This window comes from Bactrocera oleae, chromosome Y (genome assembly GCF_042242935.1).
Source record: "Bactrocera oleae isolate idBacOlea1 chromosome Y, idBacOlea1, whole genome shotgun sequence".
NCBI lineage: Eukaryota > Metazoa > Arthropoda > Insecta > Diptera > Tephritidae > Bactrocera > Bactrocera oleae.
In genome coordinates, this window is record NC_091542.1 from 1,903,407 (window position 1) to 1,922,388 (window position 18,982).

The 18,982-nt window shown below is 37.6% G+C and overlaps 2 pseudogenes; both read left to right on the forward strand.

Moving 5' to 3' along the window:
- LOC138858281 (importin-4-like) overlaps positions 1-10,975 on the forward strand; it is a 143,933-nt pseudogene extending 132,958 nt beyond the window's left edge.
- Positions 10,976-11,335: 360 nt separating this feature from the next.
- Positions 11,336-18,982, forward strand: part of LOC138858282 (importin-4-like) — a 69,204-nt pseudogene continuing 61,557 nt past the window's right edge.

Genomic DNA, 18,982 nt, shown 5'->3' on the forward strand with positions numbered 1-18,982 from the left:
GGATGCGCAAGCGATGCAAGATATCTTCACATATGTCGTCTTTGTATTTGTTCCATAACTGAATTGGTTGCGAAGGAAAACATGTGGTGATGATAATTGCGAACAGCGTTCGTATTTGGTACGCATTTGATGAAACAACTAAATCCGCAAGTGTTAAATCCCAATGAGAATCGTTCTCCAGCAAACCCAATAGTTGACATGCTTCTCGATATGTTTGGCATTGGTGGCCATTCACAGTTTTCAAATGCGTAAATGATTTTGGTCCACGTACATTTACCAACAGCAGTCGCAAATAAAAACATTCATCATTTCTAGGATGAACAGTATACATGCGACCTAGTGCATCAGCGGAAAACAGATGTTGCCAATCTGGAACTGGGGTTCCTTGTTTGCGACGTTGGAATTTCTTTGTTGATTGATTCCTAGTGTAATACTTGGGCATTTCAACGTACATCAGCGTCACTGCGAAGGGATCTGCTTCACACATAGCAAAGAAGCTAGTCAATGTTGTCGACAGTGGTCTCTCAGCTCGTTGTGCCGCATTAGCCTCAGTGAAGTAAACTCTTTGGCCATTTTCCAAATGCACTGCTAAATATACAACTGTGGGATATCTTTCATGAATTTGAAATGAGAACACAGTGCTTCATTAGTACTGACGTATCTGCCCATTTTGAAGTTGCTGATTTCGTCATTCGCATTTTCCGACGCAATACCAAACACAGCCATATCGCTGCCTTTTGTGACGTACTTGCACAAATATTTGATTGATTTGGCCGAATGACAACTCTCAACGTTTGCATGTGTTTTGAAAATACGTGATAGCAGTGGGCAATATGGTTCAATGAATTCATTTCCGATCTCAATCTCTTGATTTTGAACTTTAACTTTGATAGTTCGACAATTATCTTCTTTTGAACGCCGACGATAAACTGGATATCCATCGTTCCCTGTGACTATTTCGGTAACTAACGGTCGCGGATATCGTTTAGTGCACTTTCCATCAGCCATGCAAGGCGATATTGGATTTAATGCACCGCACGGTCCATGAACCATCTGTGTCGTCACACTGTCGTGTAGATGGGGATCAGTGACTGGATCAGGAATTTCAGCTGATATGATGTCATCTACTTCATTTGAATGTAATTTGTTCAGCAACCAAATTAGGATATGAGCATGCGTTAGTCCACGCTGCTGCCATTCCACCGAGTACGAATAACAACGTGTGTCACCAAAAACTTGATACTTAGTAAGCACATCCATCATAACCTTGAGTTTTTGCTGAAATACTCTGCCGATTATGTCATGGCGATCTTGCGGTTTTTGGCCCGGTTCCAACTCACGTTCAATTTCCGTCCACTTTGGATTGCATGTGAGCGTAATAAATAAATCCGGAGTTCCATAATTTCGCACGTACGTCATAGCGTCTTGAGCGTATTCGTGCATGTGGCGAGGGCTTCCGATATAAGATGATGGGAGAATCGTCAGACGTCCAATATTCTGAACATCACCATCTGAATGAATAGCATCACGCAAGTGTATATAGTCCTCAGATCGTAGCTTTGCCTGATTGAATCGGATGAACGCTAAACGTTCGGTCTCGACTTTGACATACATGTCGACAGCGAATTGCTGGAATAGCCGACGGCACTTCAGAATGACATTCTCCTCATGTGTGCGAATACGCATAGTAATTCATTGCGCTTAGATTTTTATTCGTTGTTACGCCTGAAAATGCAAAATTAAATGAATTGTTAATGGAAACCAATAATAGCAATAATTAGTGTGTGAATATTGTACCTGAAATTGGATCGACCGTCTTCAACATGATGTCGTACCCGTCTTGCCCTTGCCAATAAATGATTGGATATTGTAACGCATCGTTCAAACGATGTGTCTCGTTTACACGATGCATGATATTGCTTCTTCGCTGAACGACAATGTCACGCGATTTAGTTAGATCGCCAACAATAATTGCAGCAACATCATTAACGGTGGGTGCATTGAATCTTCGCACATGTTCTCCTGTTGGAGTACAATCCGCTCTTATGACAAATTTGTTCGTTCCAATGTTGTTTTGAACATATTAACCACAGCATTATTAGCGTGTAAAAATGATTGCAACTGTTCAATAATTCGTCTCTTTAATTGTTGTGTTCCCTGTGTATTGCTCCGCACATTCAGCTGATCAACCATCGACGAAATTAAATATATTTGCAGAAATTGATGCGGTTCATCTGGTGTTGGCACCATTGAACCATGCAAATGATACATTTGTCCTTGTATCTGTAATTGCAAACAATCATTTGTTAAAGAATACGGTGTAACTTCTGATCGTGTGATGGTGTAGTGTGTGGTGTATATGTAGTTGTTATGTGTTGCAATTTATTGTGTTGGTGTGAATGATCGGTTATGTGTGTTGTATCTTAACCTTGCAAGTCGGCATGAAGCCGCCTTCTCGATTGATATTAGCTCCAAAGGAAGTCATGCGAAAGCAGTTATTGTATTCAAGGATGTGTTGAAGAAAATGGCTGGAATCGGGATCACTTCCATCGAACAATGGTCTCAGTGGTTCTGGTGGTGTAAGTAATGGATCCAGTTTGACTTTTCCACTTGCGCAGCACAATCCAGCCGTTTCTCTTTTGAAATTTAACGCATTGCAATATCGGCATATAGTCGTCATTGATCCAATATCTAAATTTTCATCATAACTGTAGTTCGCAGTGGGATCATATTGGAATGCCAAGCGATTGTATGAAGCTAATGATCTTCGTGTGTTCACGCGTTGTCTCAATCGGGCATGTTCTCTTATTACATTTTGTCTTTCTACGCTTAAGTTCTGTGAATACACTTGTTACTGACTTGCATGTCTTGTGCGACGGCCGATGTTTGCACGTCGTCCTCTAGGCATTTTGGACTATGGACAGAGTAGTGAATTTAACCTCAAATGCACGATCCACATAATTTACACAGTTCAACTTACCACCTGTGTATAAAAATACACGTTATTGATTTGATGGTTTCCAATTGAAATGTTAGGAAACGAATAACTTATTTTTTTAAAGTTTTTTTTCACAATTTCAAGTGAACACAATACCGGTTTGTCACATGAAATTAAATGAGCAGAGAACAATGAGTAGCTGTCAATCAATGTATCACGCACCGGCGCCATCTACTTAAAATATTGGTTTGTAGTACATGCTATGTATCAGAGATGGCGCTGTATGTGAAAAAAGATTTTCCCGCTTTTCTGTTGAAATTTTTCCTGAATTTTCTTTGCTATAAACCTCACGGAGCCCGAGACCTTTCCAACGAATGCGACACCGTGGAAATCGGTTCTTGCGTTCTGGAGTTATAGCCTCAGTAAAGGGGGAAGTCTACTATTTATATAGTAGACTAGCAAACCCGGCAAACTCCGTTTCGCCACCAGATGGCTTTGTTTTATGTAACATTTCGTCTGGTAATTAAAAGATGAAGAAAAATTTTTTTTTTGTTTTATATTCAAAAAGAAAACATTTTATTTCATTTCACAGCAGTAAGGAATTCATTTCGATGACAAAAATGAAGTGTTATTTAGTTGAAATTCTCTAAGTAAATGAACGTGAATCCAAAGTGAATACTGAATCGAAGCGTTATACGTGTCCGCATATTATCCGTTTCATTGAAGTGCTCTCTGGTAAACCACATTTTTTGTTTTTTGGTCTGATGTTAACACAAACAAAGCGGATGGTTTCCCAACTCGTGAATACGGCACGTATATCTGCCTATGTGAAAAACAATAATTTTCTAAATTTATCCCGCAAACACTACTCGATTGACCTTGCGACTTGTTAATTGTCATTGCGAACGCAAGGCGAACGCAAGGCGAACTGAAAATTGGAATCGCTTGAAGTCAAACGGAAGATCAGTCGGAATCATTGGTATTCGAGGAATACATACATTTTCACCTGCGTACTTGCCGTTAATAATGGTTGCCTCAATCAAATTCGGCATAAGTCTTTTTACCGACAGTCGAGTACCGTTGCAAAGTCGCGGTGGATTCAAATTACGCAATATCATAATAACTGTACCAACTTTGAGTTGCAAATCATGTGGTGGAAATCGTGGTAACTCCAGAGGGTTCAAAAACTCCGTTGGATAATTTACTACATCATCGGGATTTGTTATGGAATCAACGGATTTGTATGTCACCAAATCGGTAGCAATTTTTGATTGAATGGTGAAATTTAGTGCCTGTACATCATTATTCTTTGCGGCAAGAATTGCTCGTTGACTCAACCAAGCATGATTCTGATAATTCTCACTAATGTTTGGGAAAACATTTTCAATAAGAGCTAATTGAGAGTCTACAAATCGGCAAAAGTCGTTGGTAAGAGTAATTAATCCAGATGTCGCATCAACTGGGACTTTCCCATTCCTAAAGCTAACAATTGTTTGGAAAATTGTTCCGCACTTTGATCATTTTGAAGTTGAACTCTCATATTAGTGGTTAGCGATAATGTTTTACGGTATTCCATAAGGGTGATGCCTTCAGGCAAGCATTCAATTCATCTGCAGGCGTTCCACGGGGAATTACTGGCAACGGCTGCCTGAAATCGCCTGCCAAAAATACCATCAAGCCGCCAAAGATGTTGTTATTTCGCCGAAGATCCTTCAGTGTGAAGTTAAGTGCTTCAAGTGACTTCTTATGTGCCATTGTGCACTTATCCCAAACAATGAGCTTGCATTGCATCAACAACTTTCCCATTGCACTGGATCGGGAAATATTGCATTGTTTTTAAATTGAGTGGCAACTTAAGCGCAGAATGTGCAGTACGACCGCCATCAAGAAGAGTCGCCGCAATTCCAGATGATGCTAACGCCAAAGCTATGTCACATCTTGATCGAATAGTGGCCAAAATCAATGATGACAAATGTTTTCCCTGTTCCTCCAGGTGCGTCCAGGAAGAATAGACCACCAGTATTATTGTCCACCGCTTGCATTAATATTTTGTATACTTGTTTTTGCTGTTCATTCAGCAACGGCACATTATTTCGAACGAATTCCTGCAATGTATCAACATTGTATTGCAGCTCTCGATTTAATTCTTGGTTGAATGCATCATGCATCGATCGATTTGGCGGAATCATTCCTACTTCAATCAGTAGCTTGTTTGCAATAGTCAAGCATTGATCCTCAATCAGCTTCAATCCTTCATTGTAGATTTGATCGGTTATTTGGATGTCAGGATTATTCGTTTGGATGCGCAAGCGATGCAAGATATCTTCACATATGTCGTCTTTGTATTTGTTCCATAACTGAATTGGTTGCGAAGGAAAACATGTGGTGATGATAATTGCGAACAGCGTTCGTATTTGGTACGCATTTGATGAAACAACTAAATCCGCAAGTGTTAAATCCCAATGAGAATCGTTCTCCAGCAAACCCAATAGTTGACATGCTTCTCGATATGTTTGGCATTGGTGGCCATTCACAGTTTTCAAATGCGTAAATGATTTTGGTCCACGTACATTTACCAACAGCAGTCGCAAATAAAAACATTCATCATTTCTAGGATGAACAGTATACATGCGACCTAGTGCATCAGCGGAAAACAGATGTTGCCAATCTGGAACTGGGGTTCCTTGTTTGCGACGTTGGAATTTCTTTGTTGATTGATTCCTAGTGTAATACTTGGGCATTTCAACGTACATCAGCGTCACTGCGAAGGGATCTGCTTCACACATTGCAAAGAAGCTAGTCAATGTTGTCGACAGTGGTCTCTCAGCTCGTTGTGCCGCATTAGCCTCAGTGAAGTAAACTCTTTGGCCATTTTCCAAATGCACTGCTAAATATACAACTGTGGGATATCTTTCATGAATTTGAAATGAGAACACAGTGCTTCATTAGTACTGACGTATCTGCCCATTTCGAAGTTGCTGATTTCGTCATTCGCATTTTCCGACGCAATACCAAACACAGCCATATCGCTGCCTTTTGTGACGTACTTGCACAAATATTTGATTGATTTGGCCGAATGACAACTCTCAACGTTTGCATGTGTTTTGAAAATACGTGATAGCAGTGGGCAATATGGTTCAATGAATTCATTTCCGATCTCAATCTCTTGATTTTGAACTTTAACTTTGATAGTTCGACCATTATCTTCTTTTGAACGCCGACGATAAACTGGATATCCATCGTTCCCTGTGACTATTTCGGTAACTAACGGTCGCGGATATCGTTTAGTGCACTTTCCATCAGCCATGCAAGGCGATATTGGATTTAATGCACCGCACGGTCCATGAACCATCTGTGTCGTCACACTGTCGTGTAGATGGGGATCAGTGACTGGATCAGGAATTTCAGCTGATATGATGTCATCTACTTCATTTGAATGTAATTTGTTCAGCAACCAAATTAGGATATGAGCATGCGTTAGTCCACGCTGCTGCCATTCCACCGAGTACGAATAACAACGTGTGTCACCAAAAACTTGATACTTAGTAAGCACATCCATCATAACCTTGAGTTTTTGCTGAAATACTCTGCCGATTATGTCATGGCGATCTTGCGGTTTTTGGCCCGGTTCCAACTCACGTTCAATTTCCGTCCACTTTGGATTGCATGTGAGCGTAATAAATAAATCCGGAGTTCCATAATTTCGCACGTACGTCATAGCGTCTTGAGCGTATTCGTGCATGTGGCGAGGGCTTCCGATATAAGATGATGGGAGAATCGTCAGACGTCCAATATTCTGAACATCACCATCTGAATGAATAGCATCACGCAAGTGTATATAGTCCTCAGATCGTAGCTTTGCCTGATTGAATCGGATGAACGCTAAACGTTCGGTCTCGACTTTGACATACATGTCGACAGCGAATTGCTGGAATAGCCGACGGCATTTCAGAATGACATTCTCCTCATGTGTGCGAATACGCATAGTAATTCATTGCGCTTAGATTTTTATTCGTTGTTACGCCTGAAAATGCAAAATTAAATGAATTGTTAATGGAAACCAATAATAGCAATAATTAGTGTGTGAATATTGTACCTGAAATTGGATCGACCGTCTTCAACATGATGTCGTACCCGTCTTGCCCTTGCCAATAAATGATTGGATATTGTAACGCATCGTTCAAACGATGTGTCTCGTTTACACGATGCATGATATTGCTTCTTCGCTGAACGACAATGTCACGCGATTTAGTTAGATCGCCAACAATAATTGCAGCAACATCATTAACGGTGGGTGCATTGAATCTTCGCACATGTTCTCCTGTTGGAGTACAATCCGCTCTTATGACAAATTTGTTCGTTCCAATGCTGTTTTGAACATATTAACCACAGCATTATTAGCGTGTAAAAATGATTGCAACTGTTCAATAATTCGTCTCTTTAATTGTTGTGTTCCCTGTATATTGCTCCGCACATTCAGCTGATCAACCATCGACGAAATTAAATATATTTGCAGAAATTGATGCGGTTCATCTGGTGTTGGCACCATTGAACCATGCAAATGATACATTTGTCCTTGTATCTGTAATTGCAAACAATCATTTGTTAAAGAATACGGTGTAACTTCTGATCGTGTGATGGTGTAGTGTGTGGTGTATATGTAGTTGTTATGTGTTGCAATTTATTGTGTTGGTGTGAATGATCGGTTATGTGTGTTGTATCTTAACCTTGCAAGTCGGCATGAAGCCGCCTTCTCGATTGATATTAGCTCCAAAGGAAGTCATGCGAAAGCAGTTATTGTATTCAAGGATGTGTTGAAGAAAATGGCTGGAATCGGGATCACTTCCATCGAACAATGGTCTCAGTGGTTCTGGTGGTGTAAGTAATGGATCCAGTTTGACTTTTCCACTTGCGCAGCACAATCCAGCCGTTTCTCTTTTGAAATTTAACGCATTGCAATATCGGCATATAGTCGTCATTGATCCAATATCTAAATTTTCATCATAACTGTAGTTCGCAGTGGGATCATATTGGAATGCCAAGCGATTGTATGAAGCTAATGATCTTCGTGTGTTCACGCGTTGTCTCAATCGGGCATGTTCTCTTATTACATTTTGTCTTTCTACGCTTAAGTTCTGTGAATACACTTGTTACTGACTTGCATGTCTTGTGCGACGGCCGATGTTTGCACGTCGTCCTCTAGGCATTTTGGACTATGGACAGAGTAGTGAATTTAACCTCAAATGCACGATCCACATAATTTACACAGTTCAACTTACCACCTGTGTATAAAAATACACGTTATTGATTTGATGGTTTCCAATTGAAATGTTAGGAAACGAATAACTTATTTTTTTAAAGTTTTTTTTTCACAATTTCAAGTGAACACAATACCGGTTTGTCACATGAAATTAAATGAGCAGAGAACAATGAGTAGCTGTCAATCAATGTATCACGCACCGGCGCCATCTACTTAAAATATTGGTTTGTAGTACATGCTATGTATCAGAGATGGCGCTGTATGTGAAAAAAGATTTTCCCGCTTTTCTGTTGAAATTTTTCCTGAATTTTCTTTGCTATAAACCTCACGGAGCCCGAGACCTTTCCAACGAATGCGACACCGTGGAAATCGGTTCTTGCGTTCTGGAGTTATAGCGTCAGGAAGGAAAACCCGACTTATTTTTAGATAGTAGATAACAATAATATTAAAGCCGTGTTAACCTGTATATGATAAAATCGGTGGTGGGAAAATTGTGGAATTAGTCAGCCATGTTTAAATGCATTCGCACCATAGATACTAGTTTGGCTAGTAGTAACGCTACACAGTTCAAGTCGTAATATACTTATTACTTTTAAAGGACCTACTTTTGTTTTTGCTATTAGTAAGTGGCTTGTGGTCGCAATCTCGCTTTGTGTGCGTACGTATACAGAAGCCGTGTAGTTCGACTTTGTGCTCTGGGACATAGTTTACCCATCGAGGGATTTGTATCTGTGAGATATCATTTAAATTGCTCGCAAACTGGGACCACTTTTCTAAACGAAATGGTTTTATTTGTTCATCGCAATCGGTTCCATCTATCCATAATTCTTGTATTAGTCCTTTGGCTTGTATCATAATTGGCGAAAGCCATCCTGCGGCGTCGAAAGGTATTGCCACAGATGATAAAATTTGTCGGTTTGTTATGGCAGATAATGCTGATATTGACTCTGTAGTATATGAAGACTGGTCAGATATCGCATTCCATTGTATCCCCAGAGTTTTTGTTCTAATTTCCTTTTCGAATTTAAGGAAATTACAGTCCAACAGATTTTCTTTAAGTATGTCCTTTAAGATATTAGGGCGGTTCGCCATTATCTTTTTGAAGACAACTCCGACCTAAATATTATAATTCAGCCACTAATTACCCAACTGAATTTTTAGACTCCTTGGATGTGCCTGGTTTACCACCGCACAATTTGCAACTTAGGGTTGGCTCGACAGTGATCATGATTAGAAATTTAAACCAACCAAAACTGTGCAATGGAACACGTTTGGTGATAAGAAAACTGATGAGCAATGTGATTCCCGCGTTGATATTCAAAGAATTTTAAAGAAATTTAGAGACGAGGAAGTTCTTATTCCAATGCCCTTTGAATTTAAACGAATTCAATTCCCGATTCGTCTTGCCTTCGCCATGACGATTACCAAATCACAGGGTCACGTGGCATGTTTACGTGTCGGTAAACCATCCGCTTTATTTGTTCTTGCGCCTGGCAAAAAAACAAAGAATGTCGTTTGCCACAAGTTGCTTGAATGAAAAGAGTTAATCCGAGTGCATCACATGCTACACAACATACTTTATTTTAATCTTTTTTTTTCTGACACGTGTTTGAAGTACTTTATTTTAATTTGTATTCTCTTTCTGTATGTATTGTTGATCATAATTAAATACTTTTATATATCTACCTATGTTCATATTTACTTTGTATCATTGTATTATCTTCATCAGAGCCTAAATTAGTTCAGCTAAAAGATAACACGACATTAATTGACTGTTAGGCAGTACGAAGTTCGCCGGGTCAGCTAGTATATATTGTATATATTATATTAACAAATTATTGATTGCCTTAACTTATGCGCTTACATTTGTATACATATACTCACAACAACCACAAACTAAAAATTAAAGTTCAAGTATTTACGTTCAACGAATTTGCGACAGTAGCCCTTAGGCTTAATAAAGCAACTAGCGGGACTGCGTAACAACAAGTAAGCTAAAGACACAATAACAATTAAAGCTAGAATTTACAGCAAAAAGACAAAAATACAAACATACATATACATTCAATCGGCAAATAATACGCAAATTGCATTCACCGATAAACCTTATAAATAAAAATTATCTTATATATTTACATATATAATTATATCCGAATATATTGACATAAGCGCCAGCAGAGGAGGCCGATGAAAACGAAGATGATATCGATATTGAAAACTCGGATGGGGAGGATGATGATTTGAACAACATTGCGGGAAACAGTGTTGAAAATTCATATTTAGAAGAAAAAGACGATGACATTTTATCATTGAAGAAATTTTCCGAGCATACCGGAGTCGCTTTCATCCCTTACTTGGAGAAATCTTATCCAAATGTTTACAAGAGTATCGATCATCCACAGGAAGACATACGTAACGTGTCAATTGACGCATTGAGCTCCTTCATTGTGGCTCTACACAAACTACAAGATTTGCAAGACGTTCCCAATGCTATTGCAATCTTGATACCCAAATTAGGCCAAATTGTGCATGAAGAAGTTTCTGTTGTGTTGTCTGCACTTGTAGATTTGAGTAATCTTTTGAAAAAGTTGAAACAAATCTATTTACCAACGGTTGAACTTCGTGATGTAGTCTTCTCTTGTATAACAGAAATGCTCCAGGGCAAGGTCGCTTGCCAGTTTGACGAGTCTACTGGAGATGAAGACGAAGATGCTGAGGAGAGTGAATAGGATGAGGCTATCGTAGAGTGTGCTGCCAATATACTTGGTTATTTATGATCCTTCGAGCCAGAACGGAACAAACAACGAAAGCAAGGCGAAATCAGGCACACAATATACAAGTAAAAGCTTTCAGTTAATTTTCTTATTAGCTGTTTTTATTCTATCATTCTTTGAAAATCATCTGCCAGGTGAGGTAGTACGGAGAATATTAGTGCAATTCACATAACGTTTTGCAAATAATTATATGCAAAAAGTAGAAATTGCGATACATTTCTTTGTATTACGTGTGAGTTCGGTTATAAGTGCGTCTAAAAAAACGAAGGAACATAAAGCAGTTGGTGCAAAGCCAAATAAGCAAATAATTGGCAACTCGGAATAAGAGTCTTCGGGAACAAAAAGAAATTTTTGGAATCCAAAATGCAGCAAATAATCCAAATTATTACGAATTTTCTTTCTTCGGCTAACGGTGTAATCAAAAAGGCCACCGCTGATTTACAGGAGGCCTACAAGCGTTCTGAGACTGTACCAGCTCTTTGCGAAATTGCCGTCTCGACAATGAAGCCACAGGTGCGTCAATATTCTGTTGCACTACTTAAGAAGCATTTTGCGAAACTGCGTCAATGGAACAAAGTGCAGGTTGAGCAACAGCAAATTATTAAGCAGGGTATGCTTTATGCCCTCATGCAGGAGCAGCAAAAGTCTGGGCGTAAAGCAATTGCTCAATTTGTTGGTGTTTTGGTGCGTCGCGAAGCCAAAGAGTTTGACTCATGGATGACCGAAGTGCTAAAGTTCACCTACAGCTACTGCTCTTCTACCGATCCTAAGCAAAGCGAGCTAGGTTCGTCTTCATTTCCTATTTTGGCTGATGCGGCCTCTGATCAATTTTTGCAGCACATGGAATCGGTTTCATATTGGAATGGAATGTTCACTGCTGCAGTGGTGACCACCGAAGCAACTGGCAACATGGCTACACCTGTTATTTTCAACATTCTAATTAATATGACTTCTTTGGTGCCGTTCACATTGGGCCACAGAACAGCCGAACAAAAGTTGCAGAAGTCCATACCGTTAATTGGAAATCCCTTCAAGCATTTGCTGGGCAGACTGGGGTCGACCAATTCAGATGGCATTCAGTTGGCAGATTTAAATGCTAAATTGCTGAACAATCACATAAAAATGTTGTCGAAGTTGTTCTTGGAGGCAGCAAGTAATGCCCTATTTGATAGCGCTATGCGCATAAAAGTCGCGGCTTACGTTTGCTGGGTCGTTCGCTTAAAGAAAAAACTGATTTTCAAACGAAAGTTGATCGAGCCCATAATTTGAATTTTTTTTCAATTTGATGGCAACTGAACCCGAAAACGAAGACGATGATGAAGAATACTTTTTGGGTGAAGACAACACGAATCCGATGACAACGGCTACTCAAACAATGGACCTTGCACTGAGCGTGCCACCAGAGAAATTGACTCCGCCATTATTGCACCTTTTGGAGCCCGAATTGCAGGGTCAGGACCCACTTCCACGTTCTGTTGCCTACTTAGGCATGGCCGCTACAACCGAAGGATGCTCGGAGGCTACTTGCAACAAATATCTCGAAACCATGCGCCGGAACATCTTTCGGTTTGAGCACCCGCTTTCCCTAAATTCATTTCGTTTTTATCAATTGATTTTACTAGCGGTGAGTGAAATCGAAATTAATTTCGAACTTGGTTATTATGGTGGTATGGCTAAATGACCACTCATTCCCCATCATCATAAGACACTGTCACACCACATTTACCACATCAATTCACATCCATATCACCACGCCTACCGCCCATACATTCCACATCACTACACCATGCACCAACACGCACACATATACAACATCGCCACGATCACACTACCATAAAGCCATCAATCAATAGATATATAAGGGACTACAAAAGGATCCCATACGCTTCTTTTTAGCATCGATTCGCTTACGAGAGGACATCTTTCGGTTCGAGCACCCGCTTTCCCAAAATTACTTCGTTTTTACCGACTGATTTTACTAGCGGTGAGTGAAATCAAAATTAATTTCGTACTTGGTTATTTATGGTCCTTCGAGTCCTAGTGAACGGAACTATTTAAACATAAAAGAAAAAATAATAATAATTAAATAACGTGAACAAAAACTAACAGCGTGAACAAAAAATAATGTGACAAAAACTGAACAAATAGTGAAAAAAAACCGGTTCATTTATTAGAAAACAAATAAAAAAAAAAACCCGTGGAGTGACAAAAACTGAACAAAAAAAAACCAAAAAGGTACAGTGACAGTTCTTGGAAAAAAAAGTGCAGTGTAATATAAAGAAATATACAAATATATATATATATATATGTTATTTGTGTACATAAAGAAAATAAATGTACGTATATATAAGTATATACATACATATGCCAAAAGCGAATTTGAGAGTTGAGTGACCGAACATATGTTCGAACACATAAACACACATATATAACATAAAAGAGGAAAAGCGGATAAACATATTAAATGTCCCAAAAAACAAAAACATAAAATGAAAACATACTTAAACACAAAAATAAACAGGCGCGAAACCAAAAAACAAAAAATCGAAACGCGGCGCGAATCTCAAAAATATACATAAAAACCAAAACATTAATAATCAAATATCATAGGTGGCAACACTTCAAACTCTTAAGCTGCAATTCTTTTAGCTGTGTACATTTGTGTTTTTATTTTAAAAAATTCTCGAAGTTTAACTAATTTTTATTACCGTGTTAATACAAATTTTTAGTGATTAAACTCTCAGTTTCATGATAAGTATTTTATGTTTTGTTTTTTGCGGTATTAAAAAGTTTAAACTTTCCAATTTTTGGTGCCGAGTCACCCTTTCTTTCATTTTGTTTTATTTTACTATATTTTCTCAGTTTGTTTATCTTATCTACTTCTTTATTCACAGCTGTGTTGCGTTTAGCTTTTTATTTGTTACAGTGCTTCTAAAACTGCTCGCTATATTGCTTCTTCAAATTGTCTTGGTTTTAAACTTTGATAAAAAAAAATTGTTCTTAATTGAATTTATTATTATTAATATTAATATATTCTTAATTGAATTTATTATTAATAATATTTTATTAACACACTAATTTATTATTAATCTATTAAATTTTGGTTTACCTACTCTTTTATTTGATCTTCATTCTTGTGGTTTATTATGTCTTGTAACTTCCCCAATTGTAACATTAAAGGCGAGTCAGATCGCTACGTTTCATGCTGGCTTTGTGATGGGCTTGCCCATATTAAATGTGCTGGACTGACTGGTAGAATCTTAGATTCTATTATCGACTGTAAGGGATTGCGTTGGTCCTGTTTAAATTGTAGATCTATTGAAATCGATCTATTTAAAGTTTATAGGGAGACACGCAATGGCTTTAACGAAATCGGTCGTGATCTTGTAACCCTCACTGAAAAATTTAGGCACTATGAAAAATTGTTCAAATCTTTTAAGTGCCTGAATGATTCTCACGAATCCTCTAAACCTGCTCCTAAGCGTAAACGTCCTTCCGATGAAGTAACACTTAGTTCTTCTGTTCAGAAAAGAACGTCTCCTCCCAATGACCTAATAAATCTCTCTTCTCCTTGCCCTCAAGGTGATAAGCCGTCAACTTCCAAAGAGCTCAATTCCCCAAAAGCTCTATCTAATAGTAATAAGTGTCTCACAATTCCAAAGGCTCCCCCTATTAACTTAGTAGCATCAGTTAATAACTTGATAGTTATTCCACCTAAAAAGTCTATATTTATTTCGAGACTTGCCAAAGATACCTTGGTGGAGGACATTAAATCTTACATTTCGTCACGTTTAAAAATCGATGATATCAATATACGTAAATTTAACTTCAATTATGATAGAAGTATATCATCGTTTAAAATAGACGTATCTCTTGAAACATTCAAAAAGATCTTAGATAGTTCATTCTGGCCACCTGGGACTTTTGTACACGAATTTAAGCCTAAACTTAGAAGTCAAATTGAGGAAAACATTGCTAAATTAGCAAAAGCAACCACCGATATAAAAAACTGATTGGTAAAAATTCGCTAAGCATTTATTATCAAAATGTTAAAGGTCTTAATACAAAATTTACCGACTTGTATTTAAACAGTTCCAATTTTAATTTCAATATTATATAATTGGATTTACAGAAACATTTTAAAAACCTCACATATTTGATAATGAGATTTAAAACAGCAAATTTCAAGTTTTTAGATGTGATCGACTGAACAGAATCGGTGGAGGTGTTCTATTTGCCGTGCATTCCTCTATCCCATCTGAAAATATTCTTGTTCCAGGGACCGACTCATTTGAATTTAAATGTATTAGAGTATACGTTAATAGTTGCTTTATTTATTTAACCCTATCTTATATACCACCCCATTCCGACTTATCTGTATACATGCAGCATGCTTCTTTAATAAATAGTGCTACCTCGATGGCAAATAATGCAGATTCAATAATTGTATTAGGTGATTTCAATTTACCGTGTGCTTCGTGGAAACCATTCGATGACTATATCGTGCCGATTTGCAATCGGTCATGTTTTAATGAGTTTTTCGAAAAAATGTCCGAGTTGGGTCTGAACCAAATTAATTTGATTCCGAATAAATTTGGTAAATGCTTAGATTTAGTATACGTTGATACCTCCGCAAAGTGTTCCGTTATTCAGAGTAATCCTCTTGTTCTACCAGAGGACTCATATCATCCTGCTTTGGAAATATCTGTCGAAATCTCAGGCATTGTACGGGATAATAATCATCAAACTTCGTGCTTCTGTACTCGGTTTAACTTTGCAAAAGCTAATTTAAAAAAATTAAATATAGAACTTTCTACAATAACATGGCCTAATTATAATGGTGACATTGAATTGAGTGTCTCTCATTTTAATAATATTATTATGAAATTATTTGAAAAGTATGTTCCAATAGTAATTGTTAACAAAAACAAAAGTATAAGTCCGTGGTTTTCGAAAGAGTTATATAAATTGAAAAACAGAAAAACTCGAGCCTTTAAACATTTTAAAAAAACCGGTTCACTTGTCGACTATTCTAAATATTCGCTATTGCGTCGACAATATTTTTTTGACCTAAATACGGGCAAAACGAGAAAACTACAAAATCCTCAAAAAAAAACACACACATCTATTCTCCCCAAAACCCCTTGAGGCGAGACAAAGAAAGTGTATCGTTTTAATTTTTTTTATTAATTATATATGTATGTTGTAAATCCTGTATACTGTTAACGTTAACGGAAAATTCCAAAAAATTGATATATAAAAAAAATAAAAAATCCGGTGAATATACTTATATACATATGTACTTATATAATACTATATTTACATATATATGTGTATATATGTATTTTATATTAACAAACTATTGATTGCCTTAACTTATGCGCTTACATTTATATATATTATATATGCACACAACAACCACAAAAGAAAAAATAAAAGTTCAAGTATTTATTTGCAACGAATTTCCGGCAGTACCCCTTAGGCTTAATAAAGCAATTAGCAGAACTGCGTAACAACAATTCAGCTAAAGGCACAATAACAATTAAAGCTAGAATCTACAGTAAAAAGACAAACTACATACATATACATTCAATCGGCAAACAATACGTAAATTGCATTTATCGATAAATCTTATAAATAAACATTCACTTTAAAAGAGGAGGCCATTTTAGCAATTAAGAAATTTGCCGAGTATACCGATCGCTTTCATCCCTTACTTGGAGAAATCCTATCAAGATGTTTATAAGATGATCGATCATCCACAGGAAGACATACGTAAAGTGCCAATTGACGCATTGAAATTGTTAATTGTGGCTCTATACAAACTACAAGATTTGCAAGACGTTTCCAATGCTATTACAATTTGGATCCCCAAATTGTGTCAAATTGTACATGATGCCGAAGAAGTTCCTGTTGTGTTGTCTGCACTTGAAGGTTTGGGTGATCTTTTGAAAACGATCGGTTGAACTTCGTGATTTTGTCTTCTCTTGTATAATGGACGTGCTCCAGGGCAAGGTCGCTTACCAATTTGACGAGGAGCGAATACGATGAGGCTATCGTAGAGGGTGCTGGCAATATACTTGGTTATTTATGGTTTTCAACATTGTAACTGGTATGACTTATTTGGTGCCGTTCACACTGGCTCACAACACAGCTGAACAAACGTTGCAGAAGTCCATACCGTTAATTGTAAATCCCTTCAAGCATTTGCTGTGCAGACTGAGGTCGACCAATTCGTTTATGTTTTTGATATTCTCGAGAGTATGGCAGATTTAAATGCTAAATTGCTGAACAATCACATAAAAATGTTGTCGAAGTTGTTCTTGGAGGCAGCAAGTAATGCCCTATTTGATAGCGCTATGCGCATAAAAGTCGCGGCTTACGTTGGCTGGGTCGTTCGCCTTAAGAAAAAACTGATTTTCAAACGAAAGTTGATCGAGCCCATAATTTGAATTGTTTTCAATTTGATGGCAACTGAACCCGAAAACGAAGACGATGATGAAGAATACTTTTTGGGTGAAGACAACACGAATCCGATGACAAGGGCTACTCAAACAATGGACCTTGCACTGAGCGTGCCACCAGAGAAATTGACTCCGCCATTATTGCACCTTTTGGAGCCCGCCTTGCAGGGTCAGGACCCACTTCCACGTTCTGTTGCCTACTTAGGCATGGCCGCTATAGCCGAAGGATGCTCGGAGGCTACTTGCAACAAATACCTCGAAACCATGCGCCGGAACATCTTTCGGTTTGAGCACCCGCCTTCCCTAAATTCATTTCGTTTTTATCAATTGATTTTACTAGCGGTGAGTGAAATCGAAATTAATTTCGAACTTGGTTATTATGGTGGTATGGCTAAATGACCACTCATTCCCCATCATCATAAGACACTGTCACACCACATTTACCACATCAATTCACATCCACATCACCACGCCTACCGCCCATACATTCCACATCACTACACCATGCACCAACACGCACACATATACAACATCGCCACGATCACACTACCATAAAGCCATCAATCAATAGATATATAAGGGACTACAAAACGATCCCATACGCTTCTTTTTAGCATCGATTCGCTTACGAGAGAACATCTTTCGGTTCGAGCACCCGCTTTCCCAAAATTACTTCGTTTTTACCGACTGATTTTACTAGCGGTGAGTGAAATCAAAATTAATTTCGTACTTGGTTATTTATGGTCCTTCGAGTCCTAGTGAACGGAACTATTTAAACATAAAAGAAAAAATAATAATAATTAAATAACGTGAACAAAAACTAACAGCGTGAACAAAAAATAATGTGCCAAAAACTGAACAAATAGTGAAAAATAACCGGTTCATTTATTGGAAAACAAATAAAAAAAAATCCGTGGAGTGACAAAAAGTGAACAAAAAAAAACCAAAAAGGTACAGTGACAGTTATTGAAAAAAAAAGTGCAGTGTAATATAAAGAAATATACAAATATATATATATATATGTTATTTGTGTACATAAAGAAAATATATGTACGTATATATAAGTATATACATACATATGCCAAAAGCGAATTTGAGAGTTGAGTGACCGAACATATGTTCGAACACATAAACACACATATATAACATAAAAGAGGAAAAGCGGATAAACATATTAAATGTCCCAAAAAACAAAAACATAAAATGAAAACATACTTAAACACAAAAATAAACGGGCGCGAAACCAAAAAACAAAAATCGAAACGCGGCGCGAATCCCAAAAATATACATAAAAACCAAAACATTAATAATCAAATACGGGCGCGAGATTAACAACAAAATATATATGCAGCAGCAAAAACACACACAAAAAAAAACACACACATCTATTTTCCCCAAAACCCCCTTGAGGCGAGACAAAGAAAGTGTATCGTTTTAATTTTTTTTATTAATTATATATGTATGTTGTAAATCCTGTATACTTTTAACGTTAACGGAAAATTCCAAAAAATTGACATATAAAAAAAATAAAAAATCCGGTGAATAT